Below are 19418 nucleotides of genomic sequence, written 5' to 3' on the forward strand. Positions count from 1 at the left end.
GATTTTGCCTTGTTCAAATTTATAGTTTTGCTATTGTTTTTTTTTTCTTTCTCTCAGTCAAATTACGATTTTGCCCTCAGTTCAAATTTACAGCTTGGCCATCGTTTTTGTTTTTTTCCCTGTCAAGTTACAATTTTGCCACACTGTAAAATTATAGTTATGCCATCGTTTTAGTTTTTTTTTTTTTTTTGTTTCACAAAACTATGGTAGTGTTTGTTTTAATTAGTTAGCTCGGTGTAATTTTTATTCATGTCAGACGGCTACCTTGCACACGCTCATTTGTCCTGAAAAATTACACTTTTGCCCCTAGTTTAAAAGTATAGTCTTTCACTCTTTCCATCGTTTTTTTTTTTTTTTTTTTTTTTTGGCAAATGTATGGTAGTGTTTTGTTTTAATTGGTTGACTTGATGTAATTTTTTTTTTAAGATCATATTATGAGTAGTATGTACAAATAACCGAAACACATATATACATATTATGAGAGAGAAATATTTGATTTAGTGCCTCACAATGCGAGCGGGTCAAAAACTAGTACAATTACAAATATTTGATTTAGTGCTCCACTAAGTACAAAGCCTTCTATGGTGTACTATTAAGTGGGCGGGTCCAATGCATACTCAAGTTCTTGGGCTGATGTTTTGAGCACTTTGAAACTGGACTGTAAGTACTACCTATGGGCTCTTGGCTCTGGTTTTGGTTAATGTTAGAAAACAGATTTAGCCCAAAACAATGATCCATATAATTATGCGCCGTCGATTGAGTTTCACTACTTGGTCAACGTTATTTCATCATGTTTTTTTCGAAGTACTATTTTCCAAGTGAAATTAGTAACTTATGAAATATATCTCAACCATACTACATTATCAATGTACTAAGTATATTGAAAATGAAATTTATTACTAGTTGTTGTGGATTAGTTTCTGTTTTTTTACGTACCATCCAACTTATTGACATACCCAAAAGACATGACGTCTACCGATTTTCATTCCAACTTGAATGTTCGACTCTCACATTTCGACTATGGAAATGTGAAATGTAAATGTTTTTGTGAGCGCGCACGTGCATGCAAGTATGTAACATGCTTTTATAATTTATATTAGTTTTTCTAGCCCATCATATGTACCCCATTGTAAAGAGTATAGTAGTTCGAATGTATATGTTACCCAATGAACAATCAAAAATTTGGAATATACCATCCTTTAATAGTGAAGAACCTGACTTTGACTATAGGTGAAGTCATGAAGAAGGAGCATGCCATTGTACATATTGTCATATATATGTTTAGAACGGTTAACCCGCACACTCTCTAAACCGACTTCTAAATTACATCAACGTCAACCATGTGACTAGAACCCTTAGCCACTAGGGGAGAAACACCTTTATACCGCTAGCCTACAAGTCTTTTGGTACATATTATCGTATGCATATACAAAATATATGATCCTACATTTCGGTACTAACTTGATCGTTAGAGGGTGGTTCCCGATTCCGACTCAAGGACCCTTTCTAGTGGATTTACTATGTTTGCAGCTTGATTCAAGTCGTAATATAGCACTACAAGTTCAGCTCATTGGATATGTTACCAAAGGATTAAAGTTCTGTTGCAAGAGTAAAACAACATTAAAAAAAAAAAAAAAAAAAAACTATGGTGGGTTTATCAACTCTAGATGGTAAATCGTTTTCTTGGTCCTTTATACTCCCCGTTTAACCAAATGACTTGTAGCTTAGAGGTAACAAGTTGTGTAACTAATGATATTCCTTCCTAGTGGTTGAGAGTTCTATTCCCACGGTGGACAAATGTGTGGATCTAGTAGTAGGATTAGAGGGTGTGTAGGTTAGCCGTTCTAAAACAAATATAAAATTAAACACCCCTTTAGGCTGATACATGTAAAGGGGAATTGCATGTTCACTGCATAAGAGATTCATTTTCGACTTTATTTTTCCAAACTATGGATCTAGCTGCATTCACATACGTTAAAACCTTATATTTTCTAAACATAAGTGCACCATCGGTGTAATAGAAGTTGTATGGCGTGTTTCCTTTAGCTCTTCATACCTATGATATCCTGTTGGTTTAGTTAGCAATCTGAACCCAAACGTCTACCAGTTCTTTATCCTATTACTGAAATAATCGGAAATCTAATTAAAACTTAACAACTAAGGAATCTGAACTCATGAGGAAGGAACACTACCTAGGTTTGGAATCCTATTTGTGAATCATGGTTTTATATCGGTAATGGTAACTAAGATGGAACCAGGATCTATGATACTAAACTAATAGGAAATTCTAAAGGATCCTCGACCCTTCTCGAGGTATCACCTAAAAGAACCCTAAAAGTTGTTAAACTCACCGGTTAGTCGAATAGCCTCACAACGAATCCAACAATACTAAAGTACCCAAAAGACGGTCTACCTCACAGTGCGACAATCTCAATGCACCCTAAAGTGTAAAGGGGTAATCTAAGAACAATTCATCAGACTTAAGTAGGCAACTATCATAAGACAATTAAGGAAGACCCGCACACACACAATCAACACCTAAACCGTCTAGTGACAAAGACAAACCTAACTAATCTTCACCTCATAGCTTTTGGACTAGGTAGAATACTTGTAACCTCTAATCCTCAATCACAATTCCTACAAAAATTGTCGACAATTAACCGTAAACTAATCGCAAACACACAGTAGGCAACCTAACTAGCATTCACACATGACAGACCATCACAAAAACACAAGTGGAACTATGAAAAGGTCTATATTAGTAATAAGCATGCATAAACATCTGAATTCATGAAAAAGATACTTTACTAAAGCATTAAACCATCAACTCGTTACCAAATCCATTCAAAAACCAATCATCAACAAATATTCATCTCAAAAACTAGGTAGTAACAATGTTTAGCCAAGAATCATCATCCAAAACAATAACAAATTCATCAACATAAAGAAAACATGTCTAAACGTATTAAAAACACAAAGTTAAAGATAAATAATGAACCAACTGTTTGCTAGAGTGAAAATCATGAACCCACAATGTCAAAATTGATCTCGACACCTTCTTTCCCCCCAAAATCACCCATGGAACCTCTAAAATTCGTCTGGGATAAGTTTTGTTTGTATTGGGGTTAATGGGGAGCTTAAATAGGGTTAAAACGTATGTTTTCGCGCTGATCTGACACCCCTCGTGTCACGCGACAGTTTTCTTCATAACTTTTTCATTTCAACTCTGTTTTCTTCGTCGTATTTGCCTATGTCTTCGTAATTTAATTCTCTATCATCTCATATTCTTAAATATCCATTTGCATTCTATGAAAATCTTTCACTAATCCCAAACATTCTCTTGTGTGCTTGTTTCTTTAATGTTTTAGCTCGTTTTTGCTCCATCTAAACACGAACACCTCAAGCCAAAACCATACAAAAACAAATACAAATTAATTAAAATAATGTACAAAATACAAGGGAAAAGATGTGTGCTTCATACCACATCACTTTACATCCGATTTCTATTAGTTGCCCTAGACTCAATATATTGCTTTGAGACTGGGAATGTAATACACGTGAGTTACAAGTCGTTGTTCCCTGCTTTTACCTTCCATCAATAACAATATTGAGCCCATGCCTTTTATTTCTACGTATGACCCATCACCAAACCGAACATTTCAACTAATCTTCTCATCTAATTTAATGACATGTTCTCATGAACCAGTCATATGGTCGCTTGCACCGTTATCGAGATACCGCATGCTTTCATCAGTTAACCTATACTTGTTAGGTTTGATTTCCTTTTCATTTAAGAAAACCACTTAATGATCTCTATGGCCTTTAGTGATTTCCATCAAAAGGGTCAGCTCTTCATCCTCTTACACGAGATTGCCATGATCTTGTGTAGGTCCCCTTTGTGGGCAGTGTGAAGAGCAATGTCCATGATTATTACATTTATAACATCTAACATTGCTTAAGTCACTAGTGAACTTTCTTCCACTATATAGGTTAGTGTCCTTGGACATGTCTTGTGTGGAATCTTCCCTGGGTGATGGTGTAAATCTTCCACGGCCTCGACCACGTGGATTAAATCTTCTTTGTCCTCGTCTTACATTCAGTTGTCCACTGCCGAATGTGTTGCCATGCCGCGTAAACAATAAATTATCTTGATTTTCAGCTAGACTTCTTTTCTTTAATTTGACTCGTCCCTCGAAAGTCATAAGTCTTCCGATGGCTTCGTCTAGAGTCATAAGATCTATATCAAATTATTGTTCTATTGATGCAACTATCAGGATGAATTTATCAGGTAAAAAGTTTAGTAAGTTTTATACTAGAGTTGGTTAATCAAAAGTGGATCCTAGTCCATTTGCTTTAGCAATACTATTTAATTTGGCGGCAAATGAATCGATTGTTTCATCATCCTTTATTTGTAATGACTCAAATTCATATTTCAGCATTTGGAGATGTGCCTTTGCACACGATCCACACCTACATATCTAGTGTTCAACATGTTCCATGTGTCTTTTACACTTTTGCATTTTTGCATTTTGAAACTTGCGATGCAACACCCCGTGTTTTCGAATGTCAAAGTCAAAGTCCAAGTCAACTTTGTCTTTCTTTGACTGTAAATAGTCTATTTTATATTTGTATTATGTGGAGTAAGTGTTGTAATCAGAAAGAATCGAAGAATGTTTTAACGCGAACCGACTTACGACTGTGAATAGTAGGAAGTAACAATGCGATAAAGTTAACTAATCAGTAATCAAACCGATCTAACTATCATCGAACTCGAATCTCGAATTACGCGAACTTTGGTTGTTGATATACGTGTGTGTGCGCCTTATGTGTTCTCTGTGCGTGTTTACTTTATATTTTGTGCTTTGTGTGGTGATCAATCGAAACTCGAATCGAAACTCGAAACTCAAGTCGAACGCAATCGAAATCGAACTACGACAAATGGTAACGTTAGGATAGGGTGAATTATAGATGATTGTATATTAGATATAGTAGTTGGGACTGAAAGTAATTCGAATAGGAAACTCTATCGTACTCGTAACGTCTTTAGTCGAAATCGAAATATCGAAAATCGTCGCACCGAACACTCGAACCAGGCTGCTATTCGATTAGGCTGTCAGCCGATCGAACAGCCCAGCCCATCGAACAGACTGTTCGATCGGGCAAGCTGTCCGATCAGGATGCCAGCCGATCAGCCAGCCCTTTCCTCTTTTGGAGCCTATAAATAGGGTTGTCATTGTCACTCTTTACCACTTTTGGAAAGCTCTGACCGACCAGCCCGTGCTCCTCTTCTTTTCTCAGATTTCCTTCGATTCTGGTAAGTTTCTATCCTAAATCTTGTACTTTCTTGATCAAATCATGCTCCTACACCTTTCTATCTTTCAATTTTCGATTTCTAACCATGAAATCACCAAGATCTAGGCATTCTTGGGTGATGTCATCATGGTGTTCTTCAAGAACACCATGTTTTGACTTCAATCCACCATGAATAGCTTGGATCTAACCGATTTTCACATAAACAAGCTAAGATCCGTGAAAGATCTGAACATTTACATGATGTAAAGGATTGAAAGGAAGATTTCCAACTTTCTTTCAACTCTTTTACACTCAATGCCTTCAAACCGGTATAAACGAAGCTTGAGCCGGCTCGCCAATCAATCTAGTGGTTGAGTGGCTCAAGATTCGGATTCTACCTACGAGGTTCACCGACTTCGGGTTAAACGTTAAACCACCGTTCCGAACCGTTCACTGGCCAGGATTTGGGTGATTCCTGTCCGAACAGGGAAATAAGTAAGAACGAAGGTTACATGGTCCAGCTTGTTGTCAAACTACCTCAATATAACGTCAAATAATCAGAACAGCCAAGTGTTAGACGAACAGGCCGACCAGGTCAGGATGCTGGCCGAACGGTTAGGCTGTTCGAACGAACAGCCCAACCGATCGGACATGCCAGCTGATCCACCGGGCCAGCCGATCGACTAGCATATGGCCCCACAACTTAACAGTTTCATGAAGTATGGTCTTGAACGAGGTACTGTTCGATCGAACAGCTGTTCGTCAACATTACTCCTCTGATCATGAGATACTATGCTTCAACACTCAGTCGATTTTCAATTCGTTGTTGTACAGGAATGCCACCCGATTGAGCATGCTATTCGATCGAGTAGGCTGTTCGATCGAGTGACATCCTGATGAGGACTACTATTGGAGTTCCTAACCGATCGGGTATGCCGACCGATCGAACGGATCGTTCGATCGATCGACCTGAAAGGTAAGAACACTTCAGTGTTCTCAAATGCTACAACAAAAACCTCAAAAGGACAAGCTATCATACACAAACACATCCTTCACAAAGGAAGAAACAATACACTCGAACAGTCCAGCCGATCGAGCCTATCGGCCGATCGAACAGGCTGTCCGAACGAATTATCCAGCCGAACGAATAACACACTCGATCGAACCAACTGTTCGATCGACCAGACTGTTCGATCCACTTACACTTGTTTCCACTTTACGTGTTATTCATCGTCATGCTATCAACTGTTCAGGCTAACCCTACTCCCAAGCGCTCCCTTCAATCCATTAACCAATCGCTGTGAGTATACTCGATCCCTTTTTTGCTTTTAGCACTTTTGGGTGTTACATACGTTACTTATCAAAACCACTAACGATCACACTACTCAATTGTTTGAACGCTAACCGAATTGCATGTATTGTGTGACTAAATGAATGCTTGTTGATTGTGTTTACACGTGGAATATTGTCTACCTGCTTAACGACATAGTACTATAGTTTGGACTCACCACGGGGGTTGTTAAGGACAATTACTTGCATGGATTACGGTGGTAATCATGTATTGCGAACTGTCTCGGACAGTCAACCCGCAGTCACTGGTATCGATAGGTCCATGTCGATAATTAACATGCTTCGTTTTCTTCTGTATACGTGCTGGTTATTCGTAAACTATTTCGAACTCTATATGCTATTATCAAACTTGTATGCTCACCTTTACATTATATGTATTGACTTTATTTCAACGTATGTGACAGGAAATTAGGATGCTTATCCGCTAGGAAGGCGAGCTAGGAATAAGCGTCTAGAGCATAGTAGTCTGTAGATCTTGCAGATTGAGTCTCTAGAAGCATTTGAACAATATTTCTATTTTATTTAAAATCTGAGTTGTCGGAACAGAATATTTGACTAGATGCTTGTCTGTAATAACTTGTTTTATTGTTTGGGATACGGTATGGGACGCATCATTTAAACTGAATAGTAATGAAGGTTGTTATGGAAACTTCTGGACAATCTGTTTCGCTCAGTGCCATGCCCCGATGATTCCGCCATCGGTTGGGGTGTGACAGATTGGTATCAGAGCCATAACTACAGGGAATTAGGCAGGACACGACCTAGTCCGGGTCGCTGTCTTAGAGACCTAGACTGTCACACCCCCAAAATCCACCTGCGGATAACACCCGCTTCGAGGGCGTGACTGACCAGGATCCAGCCACCAATTATACTGAGCATTTAATTAATAGAAGAAATATTTAAAATCCGAAGTAATTAACAACATTAGAGTTTAGATTCGGTAATTAGTTTAACAAAACAGCGGAAGCATAAACCAAAATAGTTTTAAAGACAGTTCATTGATCAAAACAGTTATCCCAACACACGGGTTTGACGAACACTACACTTCCCCAAGTAGCAGCTCCTGAATCATTGGTTACCTGCAAAGCATGCAGTAAGGAGTCAACAATAATGCTGAGTGAGTTCACTAGTTGTCCAGTTTTAATTACCAAAAACTTTGTTTCACCGGTTAATTTATCCGTTTATACATGCCCTGGGGAGCTACCCCAAAAGTTAGCGACTAAACTGTTTTTCCAATACCGAACACTAGGTAACCGTTGCGTATCCGCAGGATGCCCCGATGTCAATGTTCTATCATCATTGACGGATTCCTGAGTACATTAGTTCACGCCCGTCCCAAACCAGGGCACGGTGTGAGGCTGGTAAACACCTAAATAGCGCTATCAACTAATAACCCGCTCGCCTAACCTGGCGACTAATCGGTATTTGTAGTAGGGACTTGAGTGATAGAGTTTCGTTTAGTGCCGTTAGTTGCAATCCGTATAAACAGTAATTAACCAAAAGGTTTCCCAATACCCGGGAAGGAAAAGTAAGTTGTGTTCCCAATAACCAGGGAAAGTATGTAAATGGTATCCCCTTTTACCAGGGGATAGGATTGTCCAAAAGGTTTCCCAATACCAGGGAAGGAAAAGTAAGTTTTGTTCCCAATAACCAGGGAAAGTATGTAAATGGTATCCCCTTTTACCAGGGGATAGGGTTGTTAGTCTCGTGTCCCAAACCACCGGGACGCATGCTTTTAAGTTGTGAACTCACCTTGGGTTGCTCGGTAGGTTTAGGTTACTCGGTCAAACACGCTGGTCACCATGTCCTAACATGGTTACCGGTATAGGTCAGATACAAGTATTCACGTAAAACACATACTGGCACGTAACATGCATACAAGTAAACAGTCATGGGGTTATTGGGCCGGCCTAAACAATTAAGCAGTCAACAGTAACACATAACCCAGTCAACAGATAGCCCATAACACATAATGGCCCAATAACCAAAGTGGACAGCCCACTCGCAACCAGCTGGTCTCGAGTCGCAACCAGGTGGTTTCGGCTTGTCACGTTATGGTTGCGAGTCGTAACCGTGTGGTCTCGAGTCATCATGTTTTGGTTGCGAGTCGCAACGGCGTGATTTCGAGTCGCAATCTCGCGGTTTCGAGTAGTCATGCTGTGGTTGCGAGTCGCAACTACGTGGTCTCGAGTTGTCTTGCCTTGGTTGCGAGTCGCAACGACGCGGTTGCGAGTCGTAAGCTGTCCCTTTCACGTACACGTGATGATGCAGATGCAACAGTCCGAAATTGTACCATGTATTCAGACCCAGATTAGGAAACAACCAATAATGTTTCACTAACACTTTTCCTAAACTGACCAGCAATGAAAATAGATCAAACTTTGCCATTTTTACATCTTCAAGTCATATTCAAACAAGTTCATCTTATGTTCATCATTTTCTAGGGTTTTCATATCAACATAATCATATATTTATGAACCAAAATCACATGTTTTAGCAAGATCAACATGCAAAACATACATTATATATCCGAATCTTAAGTTTAACATCATTATTTGCAAGGAATAAAGAAGCATAGTATGGTTAGTCATAATCATTCTTGAACTACCATTTGTTAGTCATTTAAACATGTTATCAAGCTTTGTTCACAAGGGTTTTCACATATAGTCAAGTTCCACAATTCATCCTAAAAATTATACAAAAACTACTATCCAAGCATTTCTTAGTTCATAAGCATACATAAATCTCATGCACATAGTAACAACACTAACCGGTTGTGAAGAAGGAGGATGAGCCGAAAGAAAGGAAGAAAATGAGAGAAGGTGAAGTGTCCGAGTTAGTGGTCTTGACCGAGTCCTTGTCCGGGATCCTTGCTTGAACCGAAAATTGAAAGGGATTGGGGTGTGTTGTTGAGGGTTTCTAGTTGAGAGAAAAATAGTAGAAGTGTGTTTGTGTGTTGTGTATGAAATGAGGGAAAGTGGGGAAAGATGGGGTATATATATACCAAGGGATGTTTCGGGTTGGGCTTGGGGTTTCGGCCCAAACCGGTTACGGCCCAAAGGCCCACTCGCAACCGCCCGGTTGCGAGTCATGGTCACAAATCACTCGAGACCTCATGGTCTCGAGTCGGGTTCCTTGTTCTCGGGTTGGGTTCTCGGCTCACATATAACACATACATATATACATACCAATGCACACATAACAAAGCACATATCACATAAGGATTCACGTTATCATTAAGTTTAGTCAGTCACTAGTCACATAATGTACAAACAAGTTACATCACGACACAACGAAAAGTTCTAGATTTCGGGTTGTCACATCATCCCCAAGTTGAAAGAAATTTCGTCCCGAAATTTGATGGCACTCACTGAGGAAGCTAGTCAAGTTATAAGGTTTTCCCGGTTATCCTGGGGTGTCACATCCACCCCCCGTTGATCTGGAATTTCGTCCCGAAATTCCGTAGCTTCAGCCTCAGTAGCGTTTGTACTGTTCTCAAACAGTTGGGGATATTTTTGTTTCATCCGATTCTTCGCGCTCCCAGGTGAACTCTGGGCCGCGACGTGAGTTCCAACGAACTCGAACAAGAGGTATTCTAGTGCTCTTGAGGACCTTAACATCCCGGTCCGTGATTTCGACAGGTTCTTCGACGAATTTCAACTGTTCGTCGATCGTGAGTTCCTTCAGAGGAACTACGTGCGTCTCATCTGACAGACACTTCTTCAGATCCGACACATGGAAAACGTTGTGAACTGCACCGAGTTCTGCTGGTAAGTTCAGTCTGTAGGCCACCTTGCCTATTTTCTCAAAGATTTCGAAAGGTCCAACGTACCGTGGGTTGAGTTTGCCTCGTTTACCAAAACGAACCACACCCTTCCAGGGTGAAACTTTGAGTAATACCCGCTCCCCAACCTGGAGCTCAAGTGGTTTCCTGCCCTTATCGGCGTAAGCCTTCTGACGGTCACGAGCGGCCGCCATGCGTTGTCGTATTTGAGCAATCCGCTCAGTAGTGTCTACCACATGTTCTGGACCAGTGATTTGACTATCCCCCACCTCTGCCCAACAAAGAGGTGACCGGCATTTACGTCCGTACAATGCCTCAAACGGAGCAGCTTTAATGCTGTTGTGGTAGCTGTTTTCCCAGCTGTTGCCAAAGTCGTTTACACAAGCGCGAAGCATGTCTTTTAATGTTTGAATAGTGCGTTCGGACTGCCCGTCCGTCTGTGGGTGATATGCTGTGCTCATATCTAAACGTGAGCCAAAAGACTTGTGCATTGCTTGCCACAGTTCCGAAGTAAAACGTGCATCTCGATCAGAGATGATAGAGGTGGGCACCCCGTGCCTCGAAACAACTTCCTTGAGGTATATCTTCGCCAGAGTGGAGAATTTATCTGTTGTCTTTGATCGCCAAGAAGTGTGCGGATTTCGTGAGTCGATCCACGATCACCCAGATAGTATCGTTTCCGCGCTGTGATCTAGGTAGGCCAGTAACGAAATCCATGGAAATTTGCTCCCATTTCCATTGTGGTATCTCTGGTTGTTGGAGTAGGCCTGAGGGTTTCTGATATTCCGTCTTGACTCGCGCACAAGTCAAACACTTGCTGACGTAAGTTGCTATGTGGGCCTTCATGCTAGGCCACCAATACGTAGTCTTAATATCGTGGTACATCTTATCCGAACCAGGGTGTACTGAGTAGCGAGATTTGTGCGCTTCATTTATCGCAAGTTCTCGTAAGTCGCCATAGAGTGGGACCCAAATGCGTCCTGTTACATAATAAGCACCGTCTTCCTTCTGTTCTAAGTGTTGCCTTGACCCGCGTAGGGCTTCAGCTCTAACGTTCTCTGGTTTCAGTGCTTCTATCTGAGCAGCTCGTATTTGCGAAGGTAGACTAGAATGGATCGTGAGTTGTAAAGCTCTTACGCGCTTAGGCGTAGTGTCCTTCCGACTGAGGTCGTCTGCCACTACATTGGCCTTGCCCGGGTGATACCTGGCACTCGTAATCATTCAGCAGTCCGACCCATCGTCGCTGTCGCATATTTAGTTCCTTCTGCTTGAATATGTGTTCTAAACTTCCGTGGTCGGTGTAGATGGCGTACTTGGTTCCGTATAGGTAATGCCGTCATAACTTAAGTGCGAAGATCACTGCTCCCAGTTCCAAATCAAGCGTTGTGTAGTTCCTTTCGTGCGTCCTAAGTTGTCGAGAGGCGTAAGCAATAACCTTCTCGCGTTGCATCCGTGTGTAACTGGGATCCTAATTCGAAGCATCATGGTATACCGCTAGATTACCCGTACCCTAGGGTGAAGATGATGCTCAGTGCATTACAAAGTTTGGGATTCGAAAGCTGAAAAGACGTCCTCCTGTTTTGGTCTTTCACGAACACAACACCCTGATGTGCCAACGAGACTTAAGCTGTGCGACCTTCGAAAATCTTGTGATTAAGCTGCGATAGTATCTAGTGGGACCAAGAAACTCCTGTATCCTCGAAGGGATCTTTGATGTTGATCAGTTCCTAACAAAATGGATCTTAGCGAGATCCATGTGTATTCCCACTTCGTTGTTTGATAAAAAGAAAATGTGTACTTCCCGAATCCTGAAGTCATACTTAGGTAGACTTCGCACGTAGACGCTCCTCCCTAGAAGCTCTACAATGGAATACAAGTGTTGTTCAAGGTGCCCCTTTCTCCTAGAAGTGATTCAAAACGTACTAGATAAACACAGTTGCAGTGTGATCCATAAAGCAGCTGGTGGGTTGTTCATCCCAAAAGGTCATGGAATAATTCATCCGGTGTTTCCTGGAAATGGCCTTATTGCGTTCGCTATGCCGTTTTAGGAACATCCTCCATTTGGACTTCCATCTGATGTTAGTTCGTTCGCTACTCAATCTTCACATAGGAGCATGACCCATGTAACTGGTCAACAGGTTGCCAATACGGGATCGAGACAAATGGTTATGGGCTGTCACCTTGATGAGTTCTTAATAGTCAGTATACACACGAAAAGGCCCATCTTCCCTAGGATAAGTGGGGCTCCCCCAAAGCGAAGAACTAGACCTTACAAAACTCCTGTCCAACGGTTCCTGTAGTTGCTTTGATAGATCTTGCGACCTTCCTGGCGCAAAATGGTAAAAGTACATGTAATCAGGGCTGCCTCAGACGTGAGATCAAACTGAGATTCCGCTTAACAAATTTTCGGAAGAAAAACTGAATGTTCCTCGGATAGCATGCCGAGAGAAACAACGAACAACTGGTGGATCCTCGATCCACTTTTCCTTAGCCTTAACATCCGTAGCGGTTGCTAACACAGCGGAGTAATCCCTCTGTAGACACTTCTGGCCTTCACAGCTGAAATGGCGCTAACTATTGAACTACTCTGATGCTTTAGAACAAATGCCGATTCTCCACACAAAGTTTTCTCCTCACTGGGTATATTCGCGTGATTCCTGGGTAACCAATTCACACTAACTACTGCGTTGTAACCATCGAGTGTGGTAGAAGGAAGGTCGACATCGGACACTCGTCCCACAAGGTCGGGTTTACATCCTAACGAACTTTTGAGATTCTATTTGACTTGCCATCAGTCGATTCCACATCTGGTTCGGTTTCAAGAAGTATCAGGGTCAAGCAGAATAGAGATGAAGCAAACAACTACTCATACTATGTCTGGCGTCGCCTGCGCCAATCCTAAATGCCCTTCCACGAGCATCATTTCCAATGTTGTTGTTACGGTTGCGAGGACTCCCATTACTATCATCATTCCCCTGGTTGTTGACCTTGATGTTGTCGCGACTGTTGTTTCTGACGTCGTTGCTTGAAATGGTGCGCTACGATCCTTCACTGACAAGTCCATCTTGTCGCGTTTCCGTGCCGCGTCCCAAGGTGTACTTATTGAGCTGGCCGTTACGCATTTCCGCACCATTGTCGATTGTCATCGCTTATGGCCCGACTGATTCGTAAGGGCTGGCTCCTATGAGCCGCTGACTAGGGTTAAGGGTTCGATTGGAGTCAATTCGCTGATGCTCGTTGTCGGTGACTAGGGTCGTTCAAATGCTGAAGCCAGTAAGGTACTACGTCTACCCTCTTGACTGAGTACTACACGGTATGTTGAGATAGTGTTGCAGAAGTGATCGCACTTCGGGATTTAAGACGTCAACACGTTACGTTCCAGCAAGTGAAGAAAGGTGAGAAGGATATAGACCAATCATTGTCGTTTCAACACCCATCCCGGGGATGCTCGTACAAGCACCTAATGTTCTACACAGTTCGCTAGGCGTTCATATGGGTGTTCAGGTAATACTCGATAGCATCGAGGTTCGAAAGGGGTGCAGTGAGAAGTGAAAAGATCGTGTTCGAGTAGGAGACAATCACTGCTACGGCTCCTATGGACTGTTGTGTTTTCTCACATACAGATAACGAAACGGAACCCCTTTTTCACTTGTTAAGCCTCACTGGGACTTACATCCACCCCACTATATTATTATGTGTGCACCCACAATAATATTGTGATTTGCATGTTCATCTCAGCTCCTCTTAACTCATGTCAAATGGTTCCCCACACTCGAGTAGATTTCAAAGAGTATTAAGTAGTGTAAGTCACGGAGGTTTAGGGAATTACCACCCTATCAATCACATGATACGAGAAAGTGTTCAGGAATTCATATTGGTGTGCTAACGTGCAATCACATGCAATATCGTATGTGGGCGTTCACTAGTTAGGCATACTAGTACGTATAGCGAAACAGGAAACATAAAGTAAGCAAACAAGTAAACACTGGTCCGAGCTATGAGGTTAAAAGTGTTGAGCCTTGTACTTGGAGTGTAGTGTCGTCACGAGTCACGGGTTATAGTCTGGTTTTCTCCAAAAAGATTTTCCCCTTTTTAAAACCAAGTTCACTATAACCAATGGCTCTGATACCAATCTGTCACACCCCCAAAATCCACCTGCGGATAACACCCGCTTCGAGGGCGTGACTGACCAGGATCCAGCCACCAATTATACTGAGCATTTAATTAATAGAAGAAATATTTAAAATCCGAAGTAATTAACAACATTAGAGTTTAGATTCGGTAATTAGTTTAACAAAACAGCGGAAGCATAAACCAAAATAGTTTTAAAGACAGTTCATTGATCAAAACAGTTATCCCAACACACGGGTTTGACGAACACTACACTTCCCCAAGTAGCAGCTCCTGAATCATTGGTTACCTGCAAAGCATGCAGTAAGGAGTCAACAATAATGCTGAGTGAGTTCACTAGTTGTCCAGTTTTAATTACCAAAAACTTTGTTTCACCGGTTAATTTATCCGTTTATACATGCCCTGGGGAGCTACCCCAAAAGTTAGCGACTAAACTGTTTTTCCAATACCGAACACTAGGTAACCGTTGCGTATCCGCAGGATGCCCCGATGTCAATGTTCTATCATCATTGACGGATTCCTGAGTACATTAGTTCACGCCCGTCCCAAACCAGGGCACGGTGTGAGGCTGGTAAACACCTAAATAGCGCTATCAACTAATAACCCGCTCGCCTAACCTGGCGACTAATCGGTATTTGTAGTAGGGACTTGAGTGATAGAGTTTCGTTTAGTGCCGTTAGTTGCAATCCGTATAAACAGTAATTAACCAAAAGGTTTCCCAATACCCGGGAAGGAAAAGTAAGTTGTGTTCCCAATAACCAGGGAAAGTATGTAAATGGTATCCCCTTTTACCAGGGGATAGGATTGTCCAAAAGGTTTCCCAATACCAGGGAAGGAAAAGTAAGTTTTGTTCCCAATAACCAGGGAAAGTATGTAAATGGTATCCCCTTTTACCAGGGGATAGGGTTGTTAGTCTCGTGTCCCAAACCACCGGGACGCATGCTTTTAAGTTGTGAACTCACCTTGGGTTGCTCGGTAGGTTTAGGTTACTCGGTCAAACACGCTGGTCACCATGTCCTAACATGGTTACCGGTATAGGTCAGATACAAGTATTCACGTAAAACACATACTGGCACGTAACATGCATACAAGTAAACAGTCATGGGGTTATTGGGCCGGCCTAAACAATTAAGCAGTCAACAGTAACACATAACCCAGTCAACAGATAGCCCATAACACATAATGGCCCAATAACCAAAGTGGACAGCCCACTCGCAACCAGCTGGTCTCGAGTCGCAACCAGGTGGTTTCGGCTTGTCACGTTATGGTTGCGAGTCGTAACCGTGTGGTCTCGAGTCATCATGTTTTGGTTGCGAGTCGCAACGGCGTGATTTCGAGTCGCAATCTCGCGGTTTCGAGTAGTCATGCTGTGGTTGCGAGTCGCAACTACGTGGTCTCGAGTTGTCTTGCCTTGGTTGCGAGTCGCAACGACGCGGTTGCGAGTCGTAAGCTGTCCCTTTCACGTACACGTGATGATGCAGATGCAACAGTCCGAAATTGTACCATGTATTCAGACCCAGATTAGGAAACAACCAATAATGTTTCACTAACACTTTTCCTAAACTGACCAGCAATGAAAATAGATCAAACTTTGCCATTTTTACATCTTCAAGTCATATTCAAACAAGTTCATCTTATGTTCATCATTTTCTAGGGTTTTCATATCAACATAATCATATATTTATGAACCAAAATCACATGTTTTAGCAAGATCAACATGCAAAACATACATTATATATCCGAATCTTAAGTTTAACATCATTATTTGCAAGGAATAAAGAAGCATAGTATGGTTAGTCATAATCATTCTTGAACTACCATTTGTTAGTCATTTAAACATGTTATCAAGCTTTGTTCACAAGGGTTTTCACATATAGTCAAGTTCCACAATTCATCCTAAAAATTATACAAAAACTACTATCCAAGCATTTCTTAGTTCATAAGCATACATAAATCTCATGCACATAGTAACAACACTAACCGGTTGTGAAGAAGGAGGATGAGCCGAAAGAAAGGAAGAAAATGAGAGAAGGTGAAGTGTCCGAGTTAGTGGTCTTGACCGAGTCCTTGTCCGGGATCCTTGCTTGAACCGAAAATTGAAAGGGATTGGGGTGTGTTGTTGAGGGTTTCTAGTTGAGAGAAAAATAGTAGAAGTGTGTTTGTGTGTTGTGTATGAAATGAGGGAAAGTGGGGAAAGATGGGGTATATATATACCAAGGGATGTTTCGGGTTGGGCTTGGGGTTTCGGCCCAAACCGGTTACGGCCCAAAGGCCCACTCGCAACCGCCCGGTTGCGAGTCATGGTCACAAATCACTCGAGACCTCATGGTCTCGAGTCGGGTTCCTTGTTCTCGGGTTGGGTTCTCGGCTCACATATAACACATACATATATACATACCAATGCACACATAACAAAGCACATATCACATAAGGATTCACGTTATCATTAAGTTTAGTCAGTCACTAGTCACATAATGTACAAACAAGTTACATCACGACACAACGAAAAGTTCTAGATTTCGGGTTGTCACATAGACTATAGTTAGGAACCAACAGACCAAGCTTAGGTGTGCTATATTCCGATATTCTTCGCTATCACTGCACTCGAATTTTCGAATAAAATCAAGTGGTTTGGTCAGGATTAGGTGTGAAAACCGCAAACTCCCGACTAAATTACTTGATCAATGCTGATTTTATCAATTTATCAATGATCTCCTCATTATTTTCAATAACGAACGAGGAGAATTATACCAAATCAGGAGTAAAATCCATATTTTGATAAATAATCTCCTCAAATTTTACTAAAACAAGGAAGAAATTGCTAAGCCAGGGGTGAAACCCGAACCTTGGCAATTTATTCCAACTTTTACTCATCTCACCAAAGCCTCGATGGACTCCAACGACCTGAACTCACAAGTATGACCTAGGGAATACGGGTTGAATGCCCAAGAATCGAGGCAGAAACGCGATCCCGAAAGTTGGAAAGTGACGACAAGTCCATTGTGAATAGTCGAATCGCTTTGGGTAGTCAATCTCTAGTAGCCGCAGACAATCTATTTCTTGATTTTAAGTGTTTTGATTCTGAGCCCGCAACCGCAGACTCTGATGATTCGTTGATTTTATGTGTTTTATGTGTGGTTACCTATTTATGTGTTTTATTTTGATGAATCGTTCGATTTTTGCTATCACTTCGATCAACGCACACGACTCGCATTGCTCTTCTATCTCAAAACGGTAACAAGTCGCTGCCATTCTAGACGATACTATGCTAGGATATACACTATACTATGCTGTACTCGACATGCAATACGAATATGTGATATTATTCGATATACTATACGCGGTCGCTATATACGAACGACACACGAGCTGTGAATAATAGGTTTCTGTATTCTGACTGCATCTATGATTAAGTGCCTATGTGCTTCTGTGATTATGTGTCTCTGTGCTTTATGTGTTTATGTGCTTCCGTGATTACGTGAATCTGTGGTTATGTGCCTACATGTTTATGTGATGTGTGATGCGAAGTGATTCTAAGCTTTAATAAGTATTAGACGTGTGAGGTGAGATTCGATTTGTTGTGTCTGAGACATACGGCGATGTCTGTTGCAGACCATGTCGTCATCTGGACACCGAACCCCACTTACTCGCCAAGAGAAGAGAGACAGGCGTCTCGCTACTATCATCACCAAGAGCGTGGCAAAAGCTGTGAGCGATGTCTTTGAAAACACCAGCAAGTCGTCTGAAGAGTCGAGAATCGAAGCTCCGAAGGATACCAACAAGACTGGGTTCAGCTATTAAACAATTCAAGGCATGCGGACCATAGGAATTCACCGGAGAAGATGGCCCCACAGCTATGTTTCAATGGTTCGATTCTATCGAAGTCACTCTGCGCCAAAGCGGCTGTCCAGAGAATCTCCGTACCCTCAATGCTACAGGCGTCTTCCAGTCCCGAGCTCTAGACTGGTGGACGGCCGAACAAAACAAACGCGGGAATGATGCAGCTTATGAGCTGACATGGAAGGAGCTGAAAGCCATCATGATGGACGAATTCTGCTCTCCTCATGAACGCCAAAAGTTGGAGGACGAGTTTTGGAACATTAAGCAGAAGGATGGAGATAACGCTGCCTTGACTGCACGCTTTAAACAGCTCAGCATCATCTGTCCCGATAGGGTCAAGACGTCAGACATGGCCATCAAGAAGTATATTCGAGCTCTACCCGATTGTGTTGCCGATTTCGTTCATGCTGCCAAGCCATCATCGATTGAAGAGGCCTACCTGCTTGCCGCTGAGATCAATGACAAGCGGGTAAAATCTGGTTTCTGGGATAAGCATACCAAGTCTCTGCACCAAGCCACCGCCACGTCAACCGTCGACACCACCACTGCTCAACCCTCCAAGTCGTCAAGAAGAAAGAAGAAGCACAACAACAACAGCTCCAGTGTAATACCCCGAACCTTAATATGCTGGTTATAAACGTGTGAAATATGTAATTTATATTTCATATATTGTTAAACGAGTAAGATGATTGTGTGAAAGGTGAAATATCTTGACAAACCTTGACTAATATAGGAGACCGTTAATATTAATAATTAAATATATTATTTTTTCTACCTTACTCCATTTTTAATGAAACTTAGGTTAAAACGTAGATAAAAATATGCTCATTCTAATGACATATTCGTCGTTTTATAAAACCTCATATTTTAAAAGTTATACGAAAAAAACGAGTTAAGCAGCTGAATTAATATATATAAGCAAGCAAGCTAGCAGGTTAAGCAGGCAGGTAGGCACGTCACTTTTATCCCACATCGCCTCAGAAATAATTTGAGGTGCCTGCTTGCTTCCTTTAAATAAGAG

Source organism: Helianthus annuus, chromosome 13 (assembly GCF_002127325.2).
Source record: "Helianthus annuus cultivar XRQ/B chromosome 13, HanXRQr2.0-SUNRISE, whole genome shotgun sequence".
In the NCBI taxonomy this organism is placed as follows: Eukaryota; Viridiplantae; Streptophyta; class Magnoliopsida; order Asterales; family Asteraceae; genus Helianthus; species Helianthus annuus.